This window comes from Sapajus apella, unplaced genomic scaffold, assembly GCF_009761245.1.
Source record: "Sapajus apella isolate SASKATOON/1434 unplaced genomic scaffold, GSC_monkey_1.0 scaffold84, whole genome shotgun sequence".
NCBI lineage: Eukaryota > Metazoa > Chordata > Mammalia > Primates > Cebidae > Sapajus > Sapajus apella.
The window spans coordinates 8,759,642-8,781,894 of record NW_022437024.1 but is presented as its reverse complement, the minus strand read 5'-3'; the positions used below and the strand labels follow the sequence as shown (position 1 = coordinate 8,781,894).

The window sequence follows — 22,253 nt, the reverse complement described above, 5'->3', positions numbered from 1 at the left end:
CTTTTTCAGAGAAAGTAAATGTCATTGATGGATTTTGTATCTGTTAGACAATGATAAGTTGCTATTACCCATGAAATAGTTTATTTTCTGCCTTTCAAAAACAAATTTTCTTTAGCGATGTTGCAACATTGAGGGGTGGCTACCATTAAAAAAGACTGTGGCTTCTTGAGATGGAAATCATATAACTATTTCAAAAGTTCTTCAAGGTTTCTTATTATGTTCTTCACAGTGTCCGGAAATGAACAAAAGAAATTACCCAGTGTCTTTTCAATTGAATTCTGAGGAATTTCTGGCAAGTCTTGTGGGGATTTTATTAAATACATAGAATATGTATTTCCGATTATTTTTACTAGACTTTTAACAATTCTAGGGATGAACCTTAAGTTAGACCAAACTTACAGCAATGCAAAGGCTTTTTTGTCCATGGCAATGCAAAAAACACTGTTCATAGCAATTCAAATTCATTTAGGTTGATTGAAAATACAGATTTTTGAGAGTCATATTCTCATTTGACCTGATTTTAACAACTTACTGATTCCCTCATAAACTTTAAAACTTATAAGTTTAAAAATCTCTGACTTATGTTTATGTCCCTATAAATCATAATTTTACCTTTTCAAAAATTATATATTAACTCTAGAGATGAAATTAAAATTATATCTCTAGAGTTCAAAATTATGCTTTAGTGGAGTAAATAACAAAAAGGTATCATATCATTAGTATCTGATATTTTCTTTCTAAGATTAACAAAAATGTCTTAAGTATTATTTTAGATTTTTCTGTTTTAAGTTGATAGAAATTTTACAGACAGTCCCTGACTTACTAAGTTTCCACTCTTTATTTTTCCACTTTACAATAGTGTGAAGCCAACACGCGCTCAGGAGAAGCCGTACTTCAAGTATCCATGTAACCATTTTGCTTTTCACTTTGAATACAGCCTTCAATAAATTACAAGAGATATTAACACTTTATTATAAAATAGGCTTTGTGTTAGATGACTTTTCACAATTACGATAGGCTAGCCTAACCTATGATGATTGGTAGGTTAAGTATATTGAATGCATTTTCAACTTACGATATTTTCGTAAGAAACCTAGAATAGGTTTATCAGGGCGTAACCCCATCACAAGTTGAGGAGAATCTGTATAAACAAAAACTCTTCAAACATTATTGCTAATTCAGTCACTGTACCATGGTAAATTACCTCATAAAACGGTGGTCTAAAGAAACAAAAATCTAGCGCTCTTTAGAAAGAAAGTCAATTTTACCCTCAATATTTATTATTATTATCTAAAGCTAAAACATCTCCATCTTGAACTTCAGGTTATTTTGTTGGACTTTTCAACTCAAATGTCTCTCATGACCTTAAGATGAAGTTCCAAATGAATTGTTCATCTCTCCCAACCTCCCCAATCACTCATCAAACATCTCTTCTTTTGTGTTGTTTCTTACATGCTCCTTCTAACCATCCAACCTCCAAGTATACAAGTATTCAGGTCTACTACCAACCATCTCATCTACAGCCAATATCTCTGCTCCCATTTCCACTCCAGGAGTTGAGGACTCCTCATGAGTCCCATGGTTTATGGCAATTGTGATTTTTCCTACCTCCAAACTTTACATTTTAAATTTGTGGTTCTTGCTGATCATGGAGCCAGAATGATGTAGTAGATTGGAAACACAACTTTGAAACCAGGCATGGTGGCTCATGCTGTAATCCCAGCACTTTGGGAGGTCGAGGCAGGTGGATCACCTGAGGCCAAAAGTTCAAGACCAGCCTGGAAAACATGGTGAAACCCCCTGTCTACTAAAAATGGGCATGGTGGTGCGTGCCTATAGTCCTAACTACTCTGCTTGGGAGGCTGAGGCAGGAGAATTGCTTGAACCCGGGAGTAGAGGTTGCAATGAGCAGAGATCACACCACTACACTCCAGCCTGGGTGACAGAGTAAGACCTAGTCTAAAAAAAAAAAAAAAAAAAAAAAAAAAAAAAAGATGCAACTTTGATTTGGAATAGCCTGGTTCTCCATGACAGAATAAAGGATCTTAAACATGGTATGAAAACCCTCCATGACTTGGCCTTTCCTACCACATGGGCCCTAGCAACTATTCTTTCCATGACAAAAAATGGGGTGTGATTTCCCTGCATTTTCATCATTTTTGGCTTCTTGCTCTTTCTGCCTTATACTTCTTGCTCCCACTTGTCTACCTTTTTAAACACAATTCAAAGCCTTACCACTTCGGCTTCTTTAAACAACTTTCTAGGCCCACCCCTATCCAAACACAATACACTCACTTGTATCATTGAATCAAAAAAATATCTATTGAAATTATCTGATTAGGTGCCTAGCCCCTTACTGAGCCATGAGCATCCTGAGAACACAATACAAAACTATCACAAACTTTAAGTCTGTTATGTAGTCTTGAGTTCGGCTCAATTAAATATTTAAGCATAGAAAAAGCATTTAAACAATGCACAGACTATATATTTCTTTGAGATCTATACCTAGAATTTTTGCATCAAAAATGAAGAAAAGAATTCTATCAATATTTATCACTTAACATGACAAATGTTCTTAGTATAAAGGCTCTTCTGTTGTCAAGTCACTCCCAGAAATAGCTAGTAAATTGATACATGAAATAAGAAATGCTGTCCTAGACTCTTTCCAGGTTACATTCACACCACCAGAGGGACACAGAGATAATGTAAGTGGGACATAAATAATTTTTATAAATAATCTAAGGATAAGTACTCAAATTTTTTTCTCACTCCGCATGTTATATGCTTTTTTTGGCCAATTTTTTCTCATATGAAACTATGATTTTTTAAATGTTGGTCAGCAGACATTGTAAAATAGACAACATTTTACTAAATCACCTATTTTCTCTAGTCTATTCAACACCTACAAATATTTCTAACATACTGTATTAACACAGTTTACTGCAACAATTATATAAATTTATAATAGAAATATAAAAATCTATATGCATTCAATGACTGTAAGCATGGTTTGATTCTATTATAGCAGGACCCAAAATTTTTAATATAGCATATGACAAAATGTAAAACATGAAAGACTGAGAATCACTGCTCAAGGGAATATATGCCATTTAAAAATATATATGTAGGCAGAAGAGCAGCAGACCTTTGGCAACTTCCTTTGGCAAAGCAGAAATGATTCTGTGTACTTAATTCTGTGAAAAGAATCAAATATATTTCGTCACAGGAAGCCCAGAGTAATAAGAATGAATAAGGATTTTGTGACTTCTATTATGAATAACACTGCATTATTAAATGCTTATATAATGATAGGTGTTACCACAATAATAATAAATAATATGCTTTACCTTGAGTCTTTTTCTCCCAGTGAACAATTTCCCTGGAGCCTAGCACTTCTAAATGTCATCCCTCTCATGGCGACAGGACACTACCTAATGTGATGAAGCTGCAATTTTCTAAGCAGTCAGTATTCAGGTGCCTCTCATAATGGTAAACGTAGGCTCTAATATCCTCAGAAATTCCTGGAAAATCATTTTGCTTAGAGCTTAAAATGTGCTATGTGCTGCCAGATATTCCATTGTGTAATTAAAAATAAGCAAATAGAACCTTTCTGGGAGATGAAATTTCCTAAACCCCAAGCAGTAACATTGTAAAATGTTGACTATTTTACCCGGTTCCTCTGCTGAAAGGTGAGAAAGAAAAAGTAGATATCACTCCCTCAGCTTCTGGGGCCTCTACAAAGGGGCACGTTTTCAAAATAGTACTTACTGAATTTGTCATCTCTTGGTATAAGAGCAGCTTCGTAATAACTAAAGAGTGTATAATTTGCAGAGTGGTTTTTTTGTTTTTTAAACAAAATTTCTATTTTAGAATGGCTTTCTACAAAAAAGCTCTGAAGATAGCAGAGTCTCATATACTGCACCCCCCCACCAGTAGCCCCCTGCAGTTTTCCCTGCTATGAACATATTAGTATGATACATTCATTGTAACTAAAGAACCATAGTGACATATTATTACATAGAACCAACATTTTACTCAGATGTACTTAGTTTTTAGCTATTGTCTTTTTTCTGTTCCAGGACCTTATCTAGGATGTTATAATACATTTGGTCTTTACGTCTCCTCAGGTTCCTACTGATTGACAGTTTTTTCTGACTTTGTTTTTGATGACTTTGACAGTTTTAATGCTCACCATGTATATTGCAGAATATCCCTCAAATAGGTTTGTCTGAACTGTTTTTCATAAGATGGAGTTATGGATTAGGGGGAAGACAACCATATAGGCAAACTGGTATCCTAATCACATTACATTATAGGTCTGTACTGTCAACATGACTTATTGTGATGGTCACCTTGATCATCTGGCTGAGGCGGTGTTTGTAAGGTTTCTCCAATGTAGAGTCTCTCTTTGTCTTTGCCCATTTCTCTCCTGTACTCTTTGAAAGGAACTACTGTGAGTAATCCACACTTAAGGAATGGGGTGTTATACTATACATCATTAAGGGGGACAATATCCACATAAACTACTTGGAATTCTATTACATGAGACATGCAATTTAGCCCATCTATTTATTTTTAATCATTTCTACTAGTATGGGATCATGAACATTTATTTTATACTTTGGGCTATAATCTAATACTACATTATTCATTTTGTTTCTTAAGCTGTTTAGCCATTGGGAACTCTTTCAGTTGGCTTCTGTGTCCAATTCACATACCACCATCATTGTGTGTGTTTGTGTGTGTGGGGTGTGTGTGTGTGTGTGTGTGTGTGTATGTGTATTTCCTAACTTATGGGCAATAAAAGATACTCCAAACTTTTCTTGTATATTCCTGAACCATTCCTAGGATAAGTCACTTTTTCACAGATCTCTGATTCCTTTAATTTGCAAAAATATTAGAAATCATGAACCCAGGGCTGGGTATGATCCCTACTACTGGAGCGTACTACACTCCAGTATATAGAGCAAGGAAATATATGTGCATAAACTAACCTCTGGTTTCATATCTATCCATCTGTATCAACATGAAGCCTTTTGAAAATTTTTGATGCCATCAACTAAACTGAAAATGTTTTTCCCAAACTGGCAACACCTAGTCAAGTAGATCTCATTTTTCAATCAATGGTGACTTAGATTTTGCACTGGAACAGTAACAGAGTCTTTTTCTTCATGTGGCTGCCTGGGTGACTCACAACTGAAGTGGTTTGGTAGACTCCACTGTGCACTTCATTTTTGGTCACTTTTTCTAGTCTTAACACAGAAAATGGCACATGGCAACATTCATAAGCTTTTTTTAGCAAACGAATGAAGGAGGAGACACATAAATAAGATGTATGACCTTCCTTCCTCTTCACTCTCAGAAAATGCTTTCCTTCTTAATTTATAGAAGAAACAGAGGACATGTTATGGAATCTTCCTGAACTTCAGGCCCTGCTTCCTAAAAACCTACCTGCACCATATCTGTATCTTCTATTTCTATAGAGGAAACAGTATTCATCTTCACTCCATGTTAACAGATCCATCTGGGGGTTACACTCCCTTTTCCTGCCTTTTCCAATATATAGTTTCATCAATCTTTTGCCTAATATCTCCTGTGTCTTCACTTTCTCCATCTCAGCCCTCAATTTGCCTTCAGTATACAAACTCAAGTCCCTCTCTTTTTGCAAATATAGATTTTTATCTCCCAAGCCACTTCCTGCTCCTTCTCTCTTTTTCTATTTTTCTTCATATGTCAGAATTCTGAACTGCCTTCCATTTCTCTACCGTACTATCTGGCTTCCACCTCTAATTAAACATAGTCAATTTATACCTAGTTTGCTAACTCTAGTGGAATTTATTTTAATTGATCTAACATATCACACACCAACAGAAAAGAATATACATTATTCAATTAAACTGGCTGACAAATTTGTACAGCAATTTAGGGAAAAAAACACAATTTGCTTATTATATGCAAACTACCATTTGTATAACTGAATTCCAAAAGTATTCAAGAACTATGTTAAAATTCAGTTAAATGAAAAAGTTTAGAAGAAAATACTGATAAAATGTGTTGCTAAGCTGATTTTAGAATTTTTAAAATGAAATAATGTCTACCACAAAATGATTAAAAATTTCCATTTCAAAACTATATTAAATGTATGTAAAGCAACACATTTGAAATGCTTTATCACATAAAGTAAATATTAATATTTAAAATGTAAATGAGCAGACAATTCATGAGAAAAAATACAAATGGCTAGACAACATAAAATGTTCAACTTTATAGCAAATAACCAATTTTTTTACCTATCAAATTTAAGAGTCAGTTAAATATCTTCCCCAATTCTAGTAAGTATGAATTAAAAAACCAGCATTATTTATGGTTTCTAGAGAATGGTAAAAATATATATGATTTTCATTTTGTGTTTATTTCTAGATTTTCTAAGTGGCACTAAAAAGATGAAAAGACATTTAACAACCAGAAGGAAACATCTAGTAACGAAAATAAAAAAAAAATAAAAAAATAACAGAGGTTACAATAGATATTATAAAACAAAAAAGTAGGCAGAGCTACCTGCTGGGATTTTTATAGTGCCAAAAAGACCCTTTTAAAATAGTTTTCCTACATCTTATTAATATAAGTTTTTATTGAAATTACTCTTTAAAAATTAAGATATAAAAACAAACACTTCTAGGGTAAATAGTTCTCACTAGACAAAAATAATAGATTGCTTCTGGAAAAGAGGTTTTAATAAGGGCAACAGAAACCAATGTAGGGGTGCCCAGAAGACAGAAAGCGAACATTCTGTAAGAGGAAAAATGGGTGGTGAGCTAGAAGCCCAGAACACAAAAGGAAAGGCTTTGCCCCACACCTAAAAAACTAGACACTTTAAAAGTCCCTTGTCCAGAATATCATGCTATGGGTCCTGTTTAAAAGGCAACAGCTGTGGACACAGATGTGGTGTTTCCTTCTGTGATCCAAGCCAAGGCTCCACTGGCTAGAAGCAGATTAATATAGCTCTAATGGTGGCAGATTAGATATTTGGCCCATTTGTTAGACATAACTGAATCTGCATTTCTGAGAACAGCTCTTGATGACGCACGATGTCACAAATCCAGCATAAGAAGGGCAGTTTCAAATATGGTGACAGAATACACATGTTAGTGAGTGAAAAATGCCAGCTACATATGAGAAATACTTATGTCAACAAATTATAATGAAATTTTGTTTTCATTTAAAGATATAATTCCTTATCTTATAAGAATGGCCTCCCCAATAATAAAACTAATACTCACATGTATGGATTTTTCATGCTTAAGAAACAAGTACTGGAGAACAAATTCAAAAACATAGAAACCCAGATTTTTCTTTTTTTGATATCAACTACTTGGTTAATTATTTCAAGTATTCGAGCTCACAAAAAGTCTGAGAAATTGATCACTACAATGAGCTTTTTATGTGACAGAAAAAGGAACTGATCACAGGTGGTACAATTGCAAAGCTACCACAATATTCTAACTGCAATCTAGGTTGCTTTCAAGTCGTTTGCCAAATTTCAAACTGGCTACTCTAAAAGATATGTCTAAATGGATTAATTTTTTTTCATATATATAAAATTGCACTTTAGGTTCTGGGGTACATGTGAAGCACATGCAGGATTGTTGCACAGGTACATACATGGCAATGTGGTTTGCTGCCTCCATCCCCATCACCTATATCTGGCATTACTCCCCATGTTATCCCTCCCCAACTTCCCACCCCCCACTGTCCCTCTCCTAGTACCCCCCCACAGACCTCAGTGTGTGATGCTCCCCTCCTGTGTCCATGTGTTCTTGTTGTTCAACACCCACCTATGAGTAAGAACATGCACTGTTTGATTTTCTTTTCTTGTGTCAGTTTGCTGAGAATGATGGTTTCCAGCTTCATCCATGTCCTTAACAAAGGACACAAACTCACTGTTTTTTATGGCTGCATAGTATTCCAAGGTGTATATGTGCCACATTTTCCCTGTCCAGTCTATCATCAGTGAGCATCTGGGTTGGTTCCAAGTGTTTGCTATTGTAAACAGTGCTGAAATGAACATACGTGTGCATTTATAATAGAATTATTTAAAATCCTTTGGATATATACCCTGTAATGGGATTGCTGGGTCAAATGGAATTTCTATTTCTAGATCCTTGAGGAAGCGCCACACTCTCTTCCACAATGGTTGAACTAATGTACACTCCCACCAACAGTGTAAAAGTGTTCCTATTTCTTCACATCCTCTCCAGCATCTGTTGTCTCCAGATTTTTTAATGATCACCATTCTAACTGGTGTGAGGTGGTATCTCAATGTAGTTTTGATTTGCATTTCTCTAATGGCCAGCGATGATGAGCATCTTTTCATATGTTTCTTGGCCTCATGTATGTCTTCTTTTGTAAAGTGTCTGTTCATATCCTTTGTCCACTTTTGAATGGGTTTGATTTTTCTTGTAAATCTGTTGATTCCTCTTAAATAAGCAATATTGCATGAAATGAAAGAACTCTAAGAACACATTTTTCTAATCAAATTGCGGTTTACCCAAATCATTCCACAAATACTTATTGAGCAACTATTAATTGCCCGACACTGTTCTAGATGCTTGGGAAATATCAGTAGACAAAACTGAAACACACACACACATACACACACAAACAGCTAACATTGTAGAGCTCACATTCAAGTGAAAAAATTAAAAAATGTGTGAGTAAATTTTAGCAGGTGTTAGAAGATAAGTCCTTTAGAGTATGATAAAGAGGGCTGGTATGAAGGAGGGTGGGGTTTCCATTTGAAATGGGAGTCCTGCATGAGGGATCAGGCATACAGATGTTGCATTTAATCAAAGACATGAAGACACAGGCAGAGAGGAAGTGAGCTATGGGGATAACTGCAGAGAAAGCGGTCCAGGCAAAGAAAACAGCCAGCACAATGAGAATGTGCCTGGCATGCAAAAAGAATGGTAAGGATAAGTATAGCTGCATCAGAGTAAGTGAGGAGAAAGGTAATGAGAGATGAGGTAATCACAAAGAAAAAAGAGCCCAATTGCACGGGCCATGTAGGCAATTGTAAGGTCTAACATGGGAACCACTGGGGGTTTTTGAGCAGAGGATTGACATTAACTGATTCAGGTTCTGAAAGGATCGCTCAAGCAAATATGTTGTGGATAGATAGTGAGGGAAAGGTGGAAGCCAAAAGAACTGCTACGAGGTTTCTGTAGTAATCAGGTCTAGGCGTTATGCTAGCCTACTAGAGTTATAGCAGTAGAGATGGTAAGAAATGTCAGATTCTGGATTATCCTGCAAGGAGGACTAACGATAAATTGGAGGTGAGGTGTAAGAGAGAAAGAGGAGTCAGGGATGCCTTCAGGATTTCTGACAGAGGAACTGAAAGGCTGGAGTTGCCATATTATAACGGATGGAGCAGATTTGGAGGCAATAATTGGAAGAGTATGAGATGTCTATTAGATATCTAAGTCAAGAAGCCAATTATTGCAACTGGATATATGAGTGTGGAATTCAGAAGAGGGGAAATTGTTGATATAAACTTAGGAGTTATCTACCTGCCATTTAATTTCTAGTTAATAGATCAAGGGATGTAAAGCATTCATTGGTCAATTAATATACGTCATACACAATGTCGTGCACTTTCAAATATCTTGTCATTTACTTCTTTATAACTTCCTTGTAAAAACTCCTAGTATTTACAGACTTGAACTTTCTAGGGACTAATAAATTAAATTTAGAAAGCCTAAGAAACTCTCTGTGGCTAACCAACTTCCTCTATGGCAATTAATTTTAGAAGAGGCAGAACTTGGACACATATGCAAGTTTTTCCAATAGCTATACAGTATAGTCTCTCAAAGGCTCAATACAAACAGAAATGTAGCTTACATTCTGGCTTCTGGGATGATGGGGAAAAAAGAAATCTAAGTGAATGCAGAACTGTGCAATTACCCCCTAGTATCATAATAAATACCCTTTATGTGAATTAAGTTTAAAACTAAATTTAATAACCTTTTATAAAGAATGAAAACATATGTGGCCTTTTAAATTTTGAACCAAAATGTTTAAACATTTTATGGTTTTATTTACTAAATAAGTAATCTTCTTGAAAAATTACCTGTTTCTCACAAGATATTTTATTTTGATGACAAATATGAGCTAAATTTTGTACCTATGTGAAACATTAAGTAATCAATTTCTCCAAAACACACATAAAAATAATGGATTAACATGATGCCATATTTTTAAAAAAACAAATAGAATTCTCTCTCTTACCAAATACTCATCCTTAAAAGTTTTATATGTTACTTCTCTTATCCATTTTAAGTATATTCATAAGTACACAAGATGCACATCCTAGACAATTAACCAGGCTAAAGTATCAACATCATTTCTGAAGGTATGTATGAACCAAATTCTAAATTCTACTATGAAATTGGAAATGACTACAAAATATGCTAGCTTGAGAAAAAAATACAACTATAAGATTTCTTATTACAAACTAACCTACATATGTTATTATGACAAAAAAATCTTGTGAAATATTTCTTTCATAAGATGATTAACAAAAATGTTTCATGTGCTCATTCAGGCATTAAACGCCCAACACTATAGCCTCTATTCTCTGTTTTTGGGGGAAAGATGCAGAAAAGACTTTCAAAATTATGCAGAATGTAATATTGGAATGAAATACTGTGTGTATAATGCGTATTATAGAAACAATATATATGAAACACATGTTTTTAAAATTTACTGCATAATCTTCAAGGAAACAATTTGAAGTGTTAATTTTCACGTGTTATGGTTTTATAGGTGAGGTTAGCTCAGAGAATAAACACTGAGTTAGCATTAACATTTACAAAATAAATTTTTGGAGAACACATTTGTTTAACCTGCTATACACATAAAGACACACACACACACACACACACACACATACACACCCTCTTTTTAGAGTTCCCATAGCTCCTTGATACCAATATATATTATTTAGCATATTTTAATACTTATTAAATATTTTACAAATTAATAACACTATCCACTGAAACCCGCTGTGTTTCCTAGAAACCAGTGACATTAGCAGACACTGGAATATGTGTTTTGGGGGCACTAACCAAAGGACTTGGTGCCGTATTGTCTTATACAACCAGAGTAACTCCACGTATATTTGTTTTATATATGGCAGCTCAATGCAATATTTTCTTGCAAAACGCCTTCTGTCACAGAATAACTTGGAAAACCATTGCCCTGAAGACTTCCTCATTAAAAATATATTTAAAATTATTTAGGTATTAAAGTTTCACATTTATGTAACAGAACTATGGAAAGAAGAGTGAGACCATCAACTGTCACTTGCACTAACATTACCATTCAAAAAAAGAAATGGCATAATAAATCTTTGTCTAATTTACCATAAAGTTTAACATTTGAGGGAATATTAGGTACGATTTTATTAAACACTAAGTTCTTTTCAGTAATGTGCAAAGATTTACCATGGTGCATGTTTACATTAAAGTAAATAAAACACTTCAGTACAAAAGCCCCCCACTTGAGAAGACTTAGAAAGGTATGCTGTATAGAAAGACAGCTCTATACTTTATAGAACATTTTTCATTGTGATCTTATTAGTCTAGCAGTTGAATAAGACAGATTGAGTGATCATATGCAATCTGCAGATGAGAAAATGAGGTACAGTGACAAACAAAAATGATTCATAAGAGCTTTCATAGTTAGCAGTAGGAGAAAAGGAGACTCCTAGGTCAAGTTCCAAAAAATTGACCATGTACCACACACAACCATGTCATTGTCTGATGACCTAATGCATTATGAATTTACTGTATCAGGATCTCAAGTAATAGGCCATAAATAAAGGACTATAGAAAGTAATTGCTGGTTACACATTTGGAATGAAATCTAAACTTAAAGAATGGAGCACTTCTTTTTGAGCTAAAATCTCAGACAGGTTTGGCCTAAGCACTTGTATTTGCTAAGCAAGAAGCAACTTCCCTGTATAATTACAAGGAAAAGACCTCTGATGTTTTTCTTTCAGCTACTAGCATACCTCAGAGTCCTAGGCAGAAAAATAGCCCTCAAAGATGTCCATGTCCTAATCCCTAGAATTCGTGAATATGTTACAGTACATGGCAAAAGTGACTTGGCAGATGGGATTAAGCATGATGAGTTAGAGTGATGATCCTGATTATCTGGGTGGGCCCAATGTTACCATAAGGCACTTATAAGAAGAGGCAGGAGGACCAGAGTTATTAGTAAGAGATGTGAAGATGGCAGAAATTACAGTGATGTGATGTGAGAAGGAATCAACTCACCTTTGCCAGCTTTGAAAGTGGACAAAGAGGGTCGCAAGCCAAGGAACTTGGGCAGCCTCTAGAAGCTAGAAAAGGCAAGGAAACAGATCCCTCTCAGATACTTGAGAAAGGAATGCAACTGTGCCAGCACCTTGATTTTAGCACCGTGTGGTCCATGTCAGACTTCTGACCCACAGGTCTGTGTAGTTATATAGAATTATAAAATTAATAAATTTGTGGTTTTAATGCCATTAAAGTTTACAGTGATTTGTAATAACAGCAATAGAAAACTAATATAGTTCTCTTAGAAGAACATGATCTCTTTAATAGATGAAGAGATATTTTAAAAATTTTTCAAGAAATATTCACTTAAAGTCTAAGATGTATCAGACTCCAACATTTCAGATTAAAGAAAACTAAGACATGCTCCCTGTGGTCAGGAGTGAATAGTTTTTTCAGATACGTGAACCGGATTGTGTATACATGTTACATGTAGATACACACATTTATCTGTGTGCAGGATGACAACAGAGTGACAGGAGAAGAAAAAGGAAAATAAAGGAAAAGAGATTTTAGAAATCACTAAGCTAACTGTACAAATGAGGAAACTAATCCAGTCTGGCATTCATAAAGTTTAACATCCACTTGCCCAGATATAACTAGTACTTCTTTTGCTGAATTAACAAAACGAAGTCTTTCTCAGATTCTAATACGAACAGTCTCTAAATTTGGATTATGAATCAATCGGCCCTAGATGATTCTGAAGACAATCAGTTGTCATGGTATTTTCTTCTCCAACAAAAAATTTTAGGCTAAGCAATTGATTCACATTTTCTAATTCTAACAGTAAATTACAGATTCTATTACATTTGAAAACTACAATTTAACAACGATGCACCTTAGGATGGTTTATAAATTCTAATGAATATGAAAAATGATGTATATTTTAAAATTAGTACCTAAAATAAGCAAATTCTCTATTATACAGAGAATGTATTGATACAGTGGTTATGACATAATAATATACATCTGGAAAACTTTGGTTTTTTAATAATACTATTACATCTGACTTTAGTCTCAAAAAATAGAAATTCAAATTAGATGACTCTATATAATAGAGGATGATTAATATGCATCTATATAATTTATATGTCTGGACATTACCCATGTCTTCTTCTGAATGGTTTCTGACTGATGGAATTTTTCTATTGTGGTTAGAAAATCGAAGAGGAGGAGAAAAAAGCATTTTATCTTGAATTATTTTTTTTCCGCAGAGTGTCAACCTCTGTAGCTGAATTTGGAACCTTCTTATATCAAATATCTATTACAGATAAAAGTATAGTCTTTCTGTGGAATACCTGTTAGGTCTGGGCATCGGAAACACTAGATTGATGAATATTTAATATTAATTGGCATTATAAACTAGTACAGAAACCAAATTTCTTATTAGTATTATCTAGTATCTAAACTAGCATAACAACCTCATAAACTTCATGTATCATCTGTGGTGAACTAAGGAGTTCTAAATACATGAAGTTTGGGGAAAAAATACTATGGTGATACTATAGAAAATAATGGATTAAATGCCTATACAATTTATATGATAGGGACTAAACGGTCATGATATAATGACAATGACAGCTATAACAGTTTTCCTTGTGCGAGGCTCTGTGATACATGATCTCATTTAGGCTTCACAATAATCCAATGGATACGCATCATCTCCATTTACAGTTGAAGAGAATGACTAGGAGGATTAAGTATCTTTCACAAAGGGACACAGCTAGTAAGTGATACAGCTAAAATTCAAACTCTAGCCAAAACCATGTCTGTCCAGCTCCCAAACCACACTTCTTAACCATCTTCTATTGGCAAGAGTGAATGTCCCAAACCGCCCCGAAGGACTGAACTGTGTCTGGTATTTATTTCCTCAATCCATAGTACAGAATATTGAGGAACTCAATTAACCATTAGTTTCCTTTATAAATAGTCTTAGTTTCCTTGATATAAACTGGATAGATTGGATTATATTAAAAGTTCTTTTTACCTCTACAGTCATCCATTTTTTAGTCATGTATTCCATAGACAAATACACATGCATTCCCTTTGCCAGACCTGCTCTAAATGAACCAAGCAGGGAAAGTCCCTGACCTGATCTCACTCTAGTGAGGAAGACAGACTATAAACAAACATTTTTGGGGTGGACTACTTCAGTAAAGGTATTTCTGGCAAAGGACATTTGAATTATCATGAATAAAATGATGCAGTCATAGGCATATATCCTAGTAGAAGAGTTTTCTAGATAGGGGGGATTCATTCCAATGGCTCCTTTAAAGTCTAACCACACTGGACATCCTTTTGACTAAATGTATTTTTCTATATGATTATGGGATTCACACCTTAAGTGATACATTTTAGACGATAAAAAGAAGTTGGAAGTGATCATTAGCATTCAGCTGAACCTTAACTCTTTCCTAGACCTGCTAATCTATAAAGTGAAAATCCGCCATTTGGGATGGAGTCAAACACGTGATTCAACAGGAAGTACCAAACTACTAACAGTAATTCATACAAAATATATCTAAGGTATTATATTTCATGAGGCTATAGTGCCTCACAAAATATATGTGATTATCTTTTGAATTAATATTGCTCTGTGAAGTATCATTTGTAAATTAATGAACAACTGTTTGTATTCCCCAGTGCTTCAAAGTTCATTCAAATGAATTGGAAAGCTTAACAAATACAGAGTTTATAGAAATCAGAATGAATCTATATGTATTTAATATCATATCAGGATGTATTGCATAAAGTGAGGTGTTATTTAGCATAAGACTGGAGTAATGACAGCTTACTGTGCTAAATTTGATACATCAAAAGCATAATGCAATCATTTCTGTTACTGTTATGTTCTCAAAATCTAGCACCCTTTGTTGATTTTATGACCACGGCATCAAACTAACTAGAATTTTGTAAAGTAGTCTGGAATGATCACTTAGAGTATTTACAATCACTAAAAAATAGCTTCATTTTTTTATAAGTACTCATTAAATGAACAGAAAGCAACTCTTTTGGTATGATTTGGTAGGCAAATAAGCAAACAAAATTTCACTACTTCACTCTATGAATAATTTCACATCACGTCTAGTGAAGTAAACAGAAAGTTTTACTTCATTTAAATAACCAAAATGTTGGCACAAACCAGGTTGTGGGAATAATTTTATTTCTATTTCGAGTAGTAATATTGCACATAACTAGTTTAAATGCTCAATCATGTATGCTTCCATTATCTTAATTCTATATATAAATGTATTCACTTAGCAGTTTTCAGGCGATAAAAAAAAATCTGACTTGATGCTGAGGTTGCATGGATTATGGTGCTGTAGAGATTTATGTTTAAATAGATGAGGAAAATCCTTTGACTTAAAAATATTTTTCCTTTTCTTAATTAATTATTCTAGACGTTTCATAAGCCCAAAGAGAAAAGTAGTACAACTCCTGGTTCACAGGACTGAGAACCTAGTATTAGGAGAAAACATTTGTAGGTTTGAACCATGAATCCATGTTAATATTTATTTTCTTGTTTATCTGTAATACTTATAAATTCTCTACAGTGAAAGAATAAAAGCCCTGGGCGGTTGCAGTGGCTCATGCCTATAATCCTAGCACTTTGGGAGGCATAGGCAGGCAGTTTGCTTGAGCTCAGGAGTTCAGGACCAGCCTAAGCAACATGATGACCCTTAATCTCTACTAAAAATACAAAATTAGCTGGCATAGTAGCATACACCTATCATCCCAGCTATGTGGGGGGCTGAGTCAGGATGATTACTTGGACCGAGGAGGTCAAGTCTGCAGTGAACCGAGATGGCACCACTGCACTCCAGCTTGGGCAACAAAGCAAGACCCTGTCTCAAAAAAAAAAAAAAAAGAATGAAAGCCTCTTACACATCCATCAATATTTTAAAAATTAGATAAGTAAAGCCCTGCAGCAAGATGCAATATACATATTTTTAAAACAATTTGAGGAACATATTTGATTAAACTACTTCTTTATAGATTTCTGCTTAGCAACTTGGCTGAAGAATGGCCCAAATAACAAACGTAGAAAAAAAATCCTGAAGAAAGAAAAGAAAAAATTTTAGAGGATATCACATGGAAAAAATATTTGAAGTAAAAAAAGACTGCATAACTAAGTTTAGATGTATGAATTGTTCTTCAGTAATATAGGCAAGTATTCTCTTCAGAGTATAATCATTTTTTCTTTTTAACAGTATATACAAAATGCTTTCTATGTGAGCATCAAAATATATTGCCATCAGTTAAAAAATAACAGACAATATTCCAAATAAGATAAAATGCACTAAATTTAAATTAGAACATTTTACTCATGATGTATTCTACTTTATCATACATAATATGATATCTGAGCTCTCTTTTCAAGAACACCCTTGACTTACAGGAAAACTCTTTTTTTTTTTTTTTTTTCGGATCAGATGGGTAATGTGCCAACATCATAACAAGGTTCAAGCGTGGCACATCTCACACAAGCGTGTGAACACCCGATCATCATGCTCATGAACTACAAAAGGATCATGGAAAACGTTTAACTGTCTCCCTATACATTGATTTGGATCCCATTTTGATTTAAATATTCTCATCAAAAGTAATAACTAAGAATTTTGAGTAAGAGAATTTTTGTGAATTTCATCATAGTGAAAAGAAACTCTGGCAACCTAGACAGGAAGCACAGGCTCACTTTTACAGAAGTGAAGGAGATACAATTTAGTACGGTGATTAAGCCTGTGTTTGAAGGTAGGCTTCACTGGTGCCCTCAGCAAGTCATTTAATCTTATTAAACTCAACTCTTATCTGCAAAATCAAAATAATAGCATGAAACAGGTGGGGTTGTAAGGATTAACAAGTGCATATGTAAAATGCTCCATACATATTTGGCCATCCTTACCACTCAGAATGTGTTTCATGCTGTTAATTACAATAAAGGCACTAGTAATATGAGCTGAGAAAATATATCAGGTTATATGCATTTGCCAAACTAATTGAACTGTGCACTTAAGATTTGTGTATTACTGCATACAAACTGTACTTCAACAAAATAACAAGAAAATTGAATATATGTGAAGGTAGCAGAATGGGGGTGGAGAGAGAGGAAATGTACACTACTTGGATCACATTATTACTGGGTCTTACTAACTTGAACAAGGTTAATAGGAATAATCTGTTTGAAAATGTCTTTGCATTATTAGTCTAATTACATGAATACTCACAGTTGGCTCTCAAATATATTTTATGTCATAAAAATCAACTTGTTGGCTGGGCGCGGTGGCTCAAGCCTGTAATCCCAGCACTTTGGGAGGCCGAGGCGGGTGGATCACGAGGTCAAGAGATCGAGACCATCCTGGTCAACATGGTGAAACCCCGTCTCTACTAAAAATACAAAAAATTAGCTGGGCATGGTGGCACGTGCCTGTAATCCCAGCTACTCAGGAGGCTGAGGCAGGAGAATTGCCTGAACCCAGGAGGCGGAGGTTGCGAGATCGCGCCATTGCACTCCAGCCTGGGTAACAAGAGCGAAACTCCGTCTCAAAAAAAAAAAAAAAAAAAAAAAAAATCAACTTGTTAATCTCATTTTTGTTATTATAAATTCTAAAACAGACACAAGGAACAACCTTGTACAATCCACAGTGTAATCAGCATCATTGTGAAAGTCTCTTTATTCATTGCATATATCTAACCATTTTGTAAGCATCCATGGAAATGACATACAAAGATGACTAAAGATTAATAATTTCAAACAAGTCCACAGTAGCCAATAAGAAGCTACTGCACATTAGGCACAACATTAAGCATTTTACAAGTATTTCCTCTTATAATCTACCCAACAATTCTACAGGATTATGGTCTTCAATCTACCATATAAAGGTGAAACTGTCAAATCGTTAGATTAATTGTCCAAGGTCACAGAGTTGCTGATGTCAGAGCACAGAACAGGACCCATCTCAAACTCCACAGGCTATAATTTTTTTTAAAATCCTTTTTAATTTTTAAGTAATTACTTTCCACAGGCCCAAAAGCACAAAAACACCTGCGTGTAACAATTTTCTACCAAAAAGTATAACATACATGTGATCACTGGTCCTTCTCTTTCATGACAATGTCAGGCATCAATCACTTTACATTCTTGCCTTTAATGCTGTTCCTTTTTGCATCCACACTGGGGAGGCAGGAGAGAGGAAGGAGGGGGACAGGAAGAAGGAAGGAAAGAAACCATAGGAAGAAAAAAGAAAAACAGGACAAGAAATATTTACATCATTGTAATCTTTATCCACGAAAAAATGTTCAATTTTATAGGTTCTACCTGTAAGAGATAGGTTCTACCTGTAAGACAAAGCTTGAAGAAGTAAAAGCCTTTTTAAAAACTTATTTTGAAAACTTCTGAGATACAGAAAAGAATAACAGAATACAGTCATCTCTTGATATCCCTGGCAGATTAGTTCCAGGACCCTGTAGATAACAAAATTGAGGGATGCTGGTACCTGATATAAAATGGTACAGTATTTGCACATTCTCCTGTTCACTTTAAATCATCTCCAGATTACTTATAAGACCTGATTCAATGTAAATATTATGTAAATAGTTGGTATAGTCTGTTGTCTAGTGAATAATGATTTTTTTTAAAGTGTGTACTTGTTCAGTTTCAGACTTGTTCAGTTCAATCACTTTTTTTCTTGAATATTTTCCCTCTGAGGTTGGTTGAATTTATGGATGCAGAACCTAGGGGTAAAGACGGCTGACTATACAGAGTTCCTACATTTCCTTCAGTCAGAGGGGCCTTATATTTTAATCTACAAGCTCTACAATGCCCACCAATCTATGAGAGTTGGGGATTTTATATTATTTAACACTAGGGTAAATTTTCCTTTAACAACATAAGCATAGTTACCAGTCTATATTACAAATATTATAGTGGAAAATGTTTGATATGGATAAATGGAAAACCAGTAAGATATAGTTTGATGATTTTTCTAGCCAGTGTTCCTTTTAGCCTACCATATAACACTACTAAATCTTTTCTGCTATAACACGTTTCTGCATAGTTAATCGGCTCATACTCAATTGGTAAACAGTGGGATAGCAAAAGATATACGGACTTACATGAGTTCCTTCCCCCTCCCTGCCACCTGGTTAATGTTTAATCACCAAATCACAGCAGGAGCATATAAAGTATATGAACAGAATTGAACAGACCAGGGCAAAGAGTAATACACAGAGTAATCCATAATGCCCATTTACATCCACAGTATTATTCTTTGTTCTGTTTGACCAAAAAGTCTCTATTGAAAATACCCAAGGTTTGCTTTTTCTGATTTTGATGCATTTTGCATTTGCCACCCTTTCAACTCTTCTTTTCATCTCTTTTGAACAATCCGCCTTCATCTTTTCTTTTTCTATGATTAGGTTTATATTGACTGTATCAGTTATTTATTTATTTATTTGTTGGTACTAACGTATCTTCCTAATCCCACTAGTTTTTTGGCTGGAATTGTTATTTTTTCTCATGGTCATGTTTTTTGTTTGTTTGCTTGTTTTAGGGCACAATTTGCAGAACTTATGTTTTTCAAAAACTCATATATCACATTACAGCAGAAACACCTGTCCAAGACTTTATCTTGTTAACATTAAAATAGAGGAGGCTTTTAGATTAGAGCCCTCTATTCAGTGAAGAGATTATAAAGAACTTACTAAATTTCAAATAATCAGTTTATATATAATTATGATTTAAATATAAATTATAAGTTCATATAACAATTGTAATAAATTATAAAAATTACTATCTGTTATATACATTTTTCAAATGAGATTAAGTTGTATTTCTGGGGTTGACAACTATAAAGTATTTAATCAGTTGTATCAGAATCACATTAAGTTGTTTTTGGTTTAAATCTTATGAGAATGTTTCCTAAATAATTACATCCTCTTTATGGTACAGCTAGTTGGAGTTTTCATCAAAGTGACTTGATAGTCTTCTTAAGAAGAAGCATCTAATAATATAGCTTCCATTATGGAATAAGTGCCCACCTTAACACGTAACAAACATCCATGATAACACTGAAACTTTCAGATAATACGGCAAGTGGAATTCAAGTACAAGGCTTCCTCATGAAACTTTTCTTACATTTCCTGAGTTCTTCTCCCTGCTCAGGGCATAACAAGTAAGATAAAGGATTCTACTCTGGAACCTGTTCAACTTTCTCTGTCACTTTCATATAGTATATATTTATTTGTCATCCTATATTTTAAAAATCCCGCAGTCATGGTTGAAGACTTTTCTCTTTGAGCACAAAGCCCATGTCCATTAGATCTTGAAGCTAAAGTTCAGTACCAGTACCTTTTCTATCCAACATGACAAAGCAAAGCAAACTCTGAAAAAGTGTACATCTTAAAACCTGAAGCCAGGCACTTAATTTTGAATGAATTCCAACAACTGAACATGAACAACTCATTGATAAGAGCCAAAATAAATTCTTAGTATAGATCTCAAAAGACTTTGGCCCATGAGGTAGTAGAGAGAGAATCTGGGGGATTGGCCTAGGGATGTGGAGTATCCAGGTCCATGAGGACATCAGGAATCAGGGCTATCATGTCAGATCTCTGAGAATTGTGTCGGTTTGTTTGTGGGGGTGCTTCTATCACAGTGACCCAGAAAGCTTCTTGAACAAGTTCTAGGGAGGATAATGGTAACAGTAACATAAGAGCCAATCATGTCTTCATCTGTATAAGGGGGCTTGTCCACCTATACAACAATGCCAAAGGATGGCTCTGGCCTTTCAATAATAGCAGTTTTGAGTTTATCACTTTACCACTTCATTTATGCATCCAGGCATCAAATACATGGAGTACTTAATTAGTATCAGGCACTCATCTATCTCCTCCCTCCCTGTTGATAACACAGACAGTGTGGCCAGAACAGCACATGCTTTCCTAACCAGCTCAGAATCAGCTCCCATTTCTCACCATTTCTCACAGTATTCTGTAACCTCTGCTTATTTGTACTAACATGATGAGTACCAAAAAGGGGGAAATACGAATCAAATTCAGTATTATTATAGTCTGATGACAATGAGAATATAAATTATATGACTTATTTTAACATGTGGAATTCCTTTAATGCAGTAACGGAAATTCAACAGACTTCTCTTTTTAATGAAGAGTTAAATGTTGTCCATTTGGCTTCTTTTCTAAGAAATCCAATTAAAAAGTTACCAGGCGCTTTCCTACATTGCTATGGGAGTGTAAATTGGTACAAACTTCTTAAAAAGCAATCTGACAACACACACAGAAAGCTTAAAAGTATTCCTACCATTTGGCCTAATAATTTCAGTTCTAAGAATATTCTGTAAAGAGATCTGCAACCTGAAGTTTTTTATACAAAACTTTTTATGTCATCATTCATTGTAGTAGGGAAAAGCAGAAAACAACACAAATGTATAACGAGAGAAAGTTATGTAATAGCCATAGAAAAAATTGACACATGACCATTAAAATGTTTTTCAAAACTTAATACAGGAAAAAAATGCTTGTGAAACAGACAAACTTTAAAAGCAGCATTCAAAATTAAGTATATTGTTCTATGTAAAATATACAAAATGATGAAGACCCAAAAAACATTAACTACTTATCTTAGGTTAATTAGAAATAATTGTTTCTTTGTATGATTCTACCTTTAAAAACACTGAGCTGTGATCACAAATTAAAGAAATCCAAAATCTGGTATAATGAAAGCATTTTAATTATTTAGCTGTTATGCTAAGTGCCAGGAAGAAAGCTTCAGGCCGGAGCCTAAAGACCTAGATTAACAGAGCATGTGTCAGTGACCACAAGAAGAACAGTCAAGAAAGCAAGAGAGGGAAGAAGAGGATA

At 34.5% G+C, this 22,253-nt stretch overlaps 1 protein-coding gene, 2 long non-coding RNA genes and 1 other non-coding gene across 9 annotated transcripts in view; 1 reads left to right on the top strand and 3 right to left on the bottom strand.

Annotated features, from left to right (window-relative positions):
* PDE3A (phosphodiesterase 3A) overlaps positions 1–22,253 on the bottom strand; it is a 325,385-nt gene that overhangs the window by 172,384 nt on the left and 130,748 nt on the right. Inside the window, exon 1 of one of the 6 annotated variants that reach the window (XM_032253817.1) lies at positions 12,336–12,427. The exons of the other annotated variants lie outside the window; for them this stretch is intronic. The gene's annotated coding sequence lies outside the window, so the exon portion shown is untranslated. Of the gene's footprint in view, positions 1–12,335; positions 12,428–22,253 lie in introns of those variants that run through there. 6 annotated transcript variants of the gene reach the window in all.
* LOC116533885 lies at positions 8,452–12,339 on the bottom strand. The gene is made up of 2 exons (XR_004261494.1): positions 10,935–12,339; positions 8,452–10,904 (listed from the first exon to the last, which is right to left on the bottom strand). It is a non-coding gene; the product is annotated as an uncharacterized LOC116533885 (long non-coding RNA).
* LOC116533886 overlaps positions 12,542–22,253 on the top strand; it is a 28,288-nt gene continuing 18,576 nt past the window's right edge. Inside the window, exons 1-2 of the long non-coding RNA XR_004261495.1 lie at positions 12,542–12,553; positions 21,286–21,288. This is a non-coding gene — a long non-coding RNA (uncharacterized LOC116533886). The remainder of the gene's footprint in view (positions 12,554–21,285; positions 21,289–22,253) is intronic.
* LOC116533906 lies at positions 16,802–16,905 on the bottom strand. The gene has a single exon (XR_004261512.1). It is a non-coding gene; the product is annotated as a small nucleolar RNA U13 (small nucleolar RNA).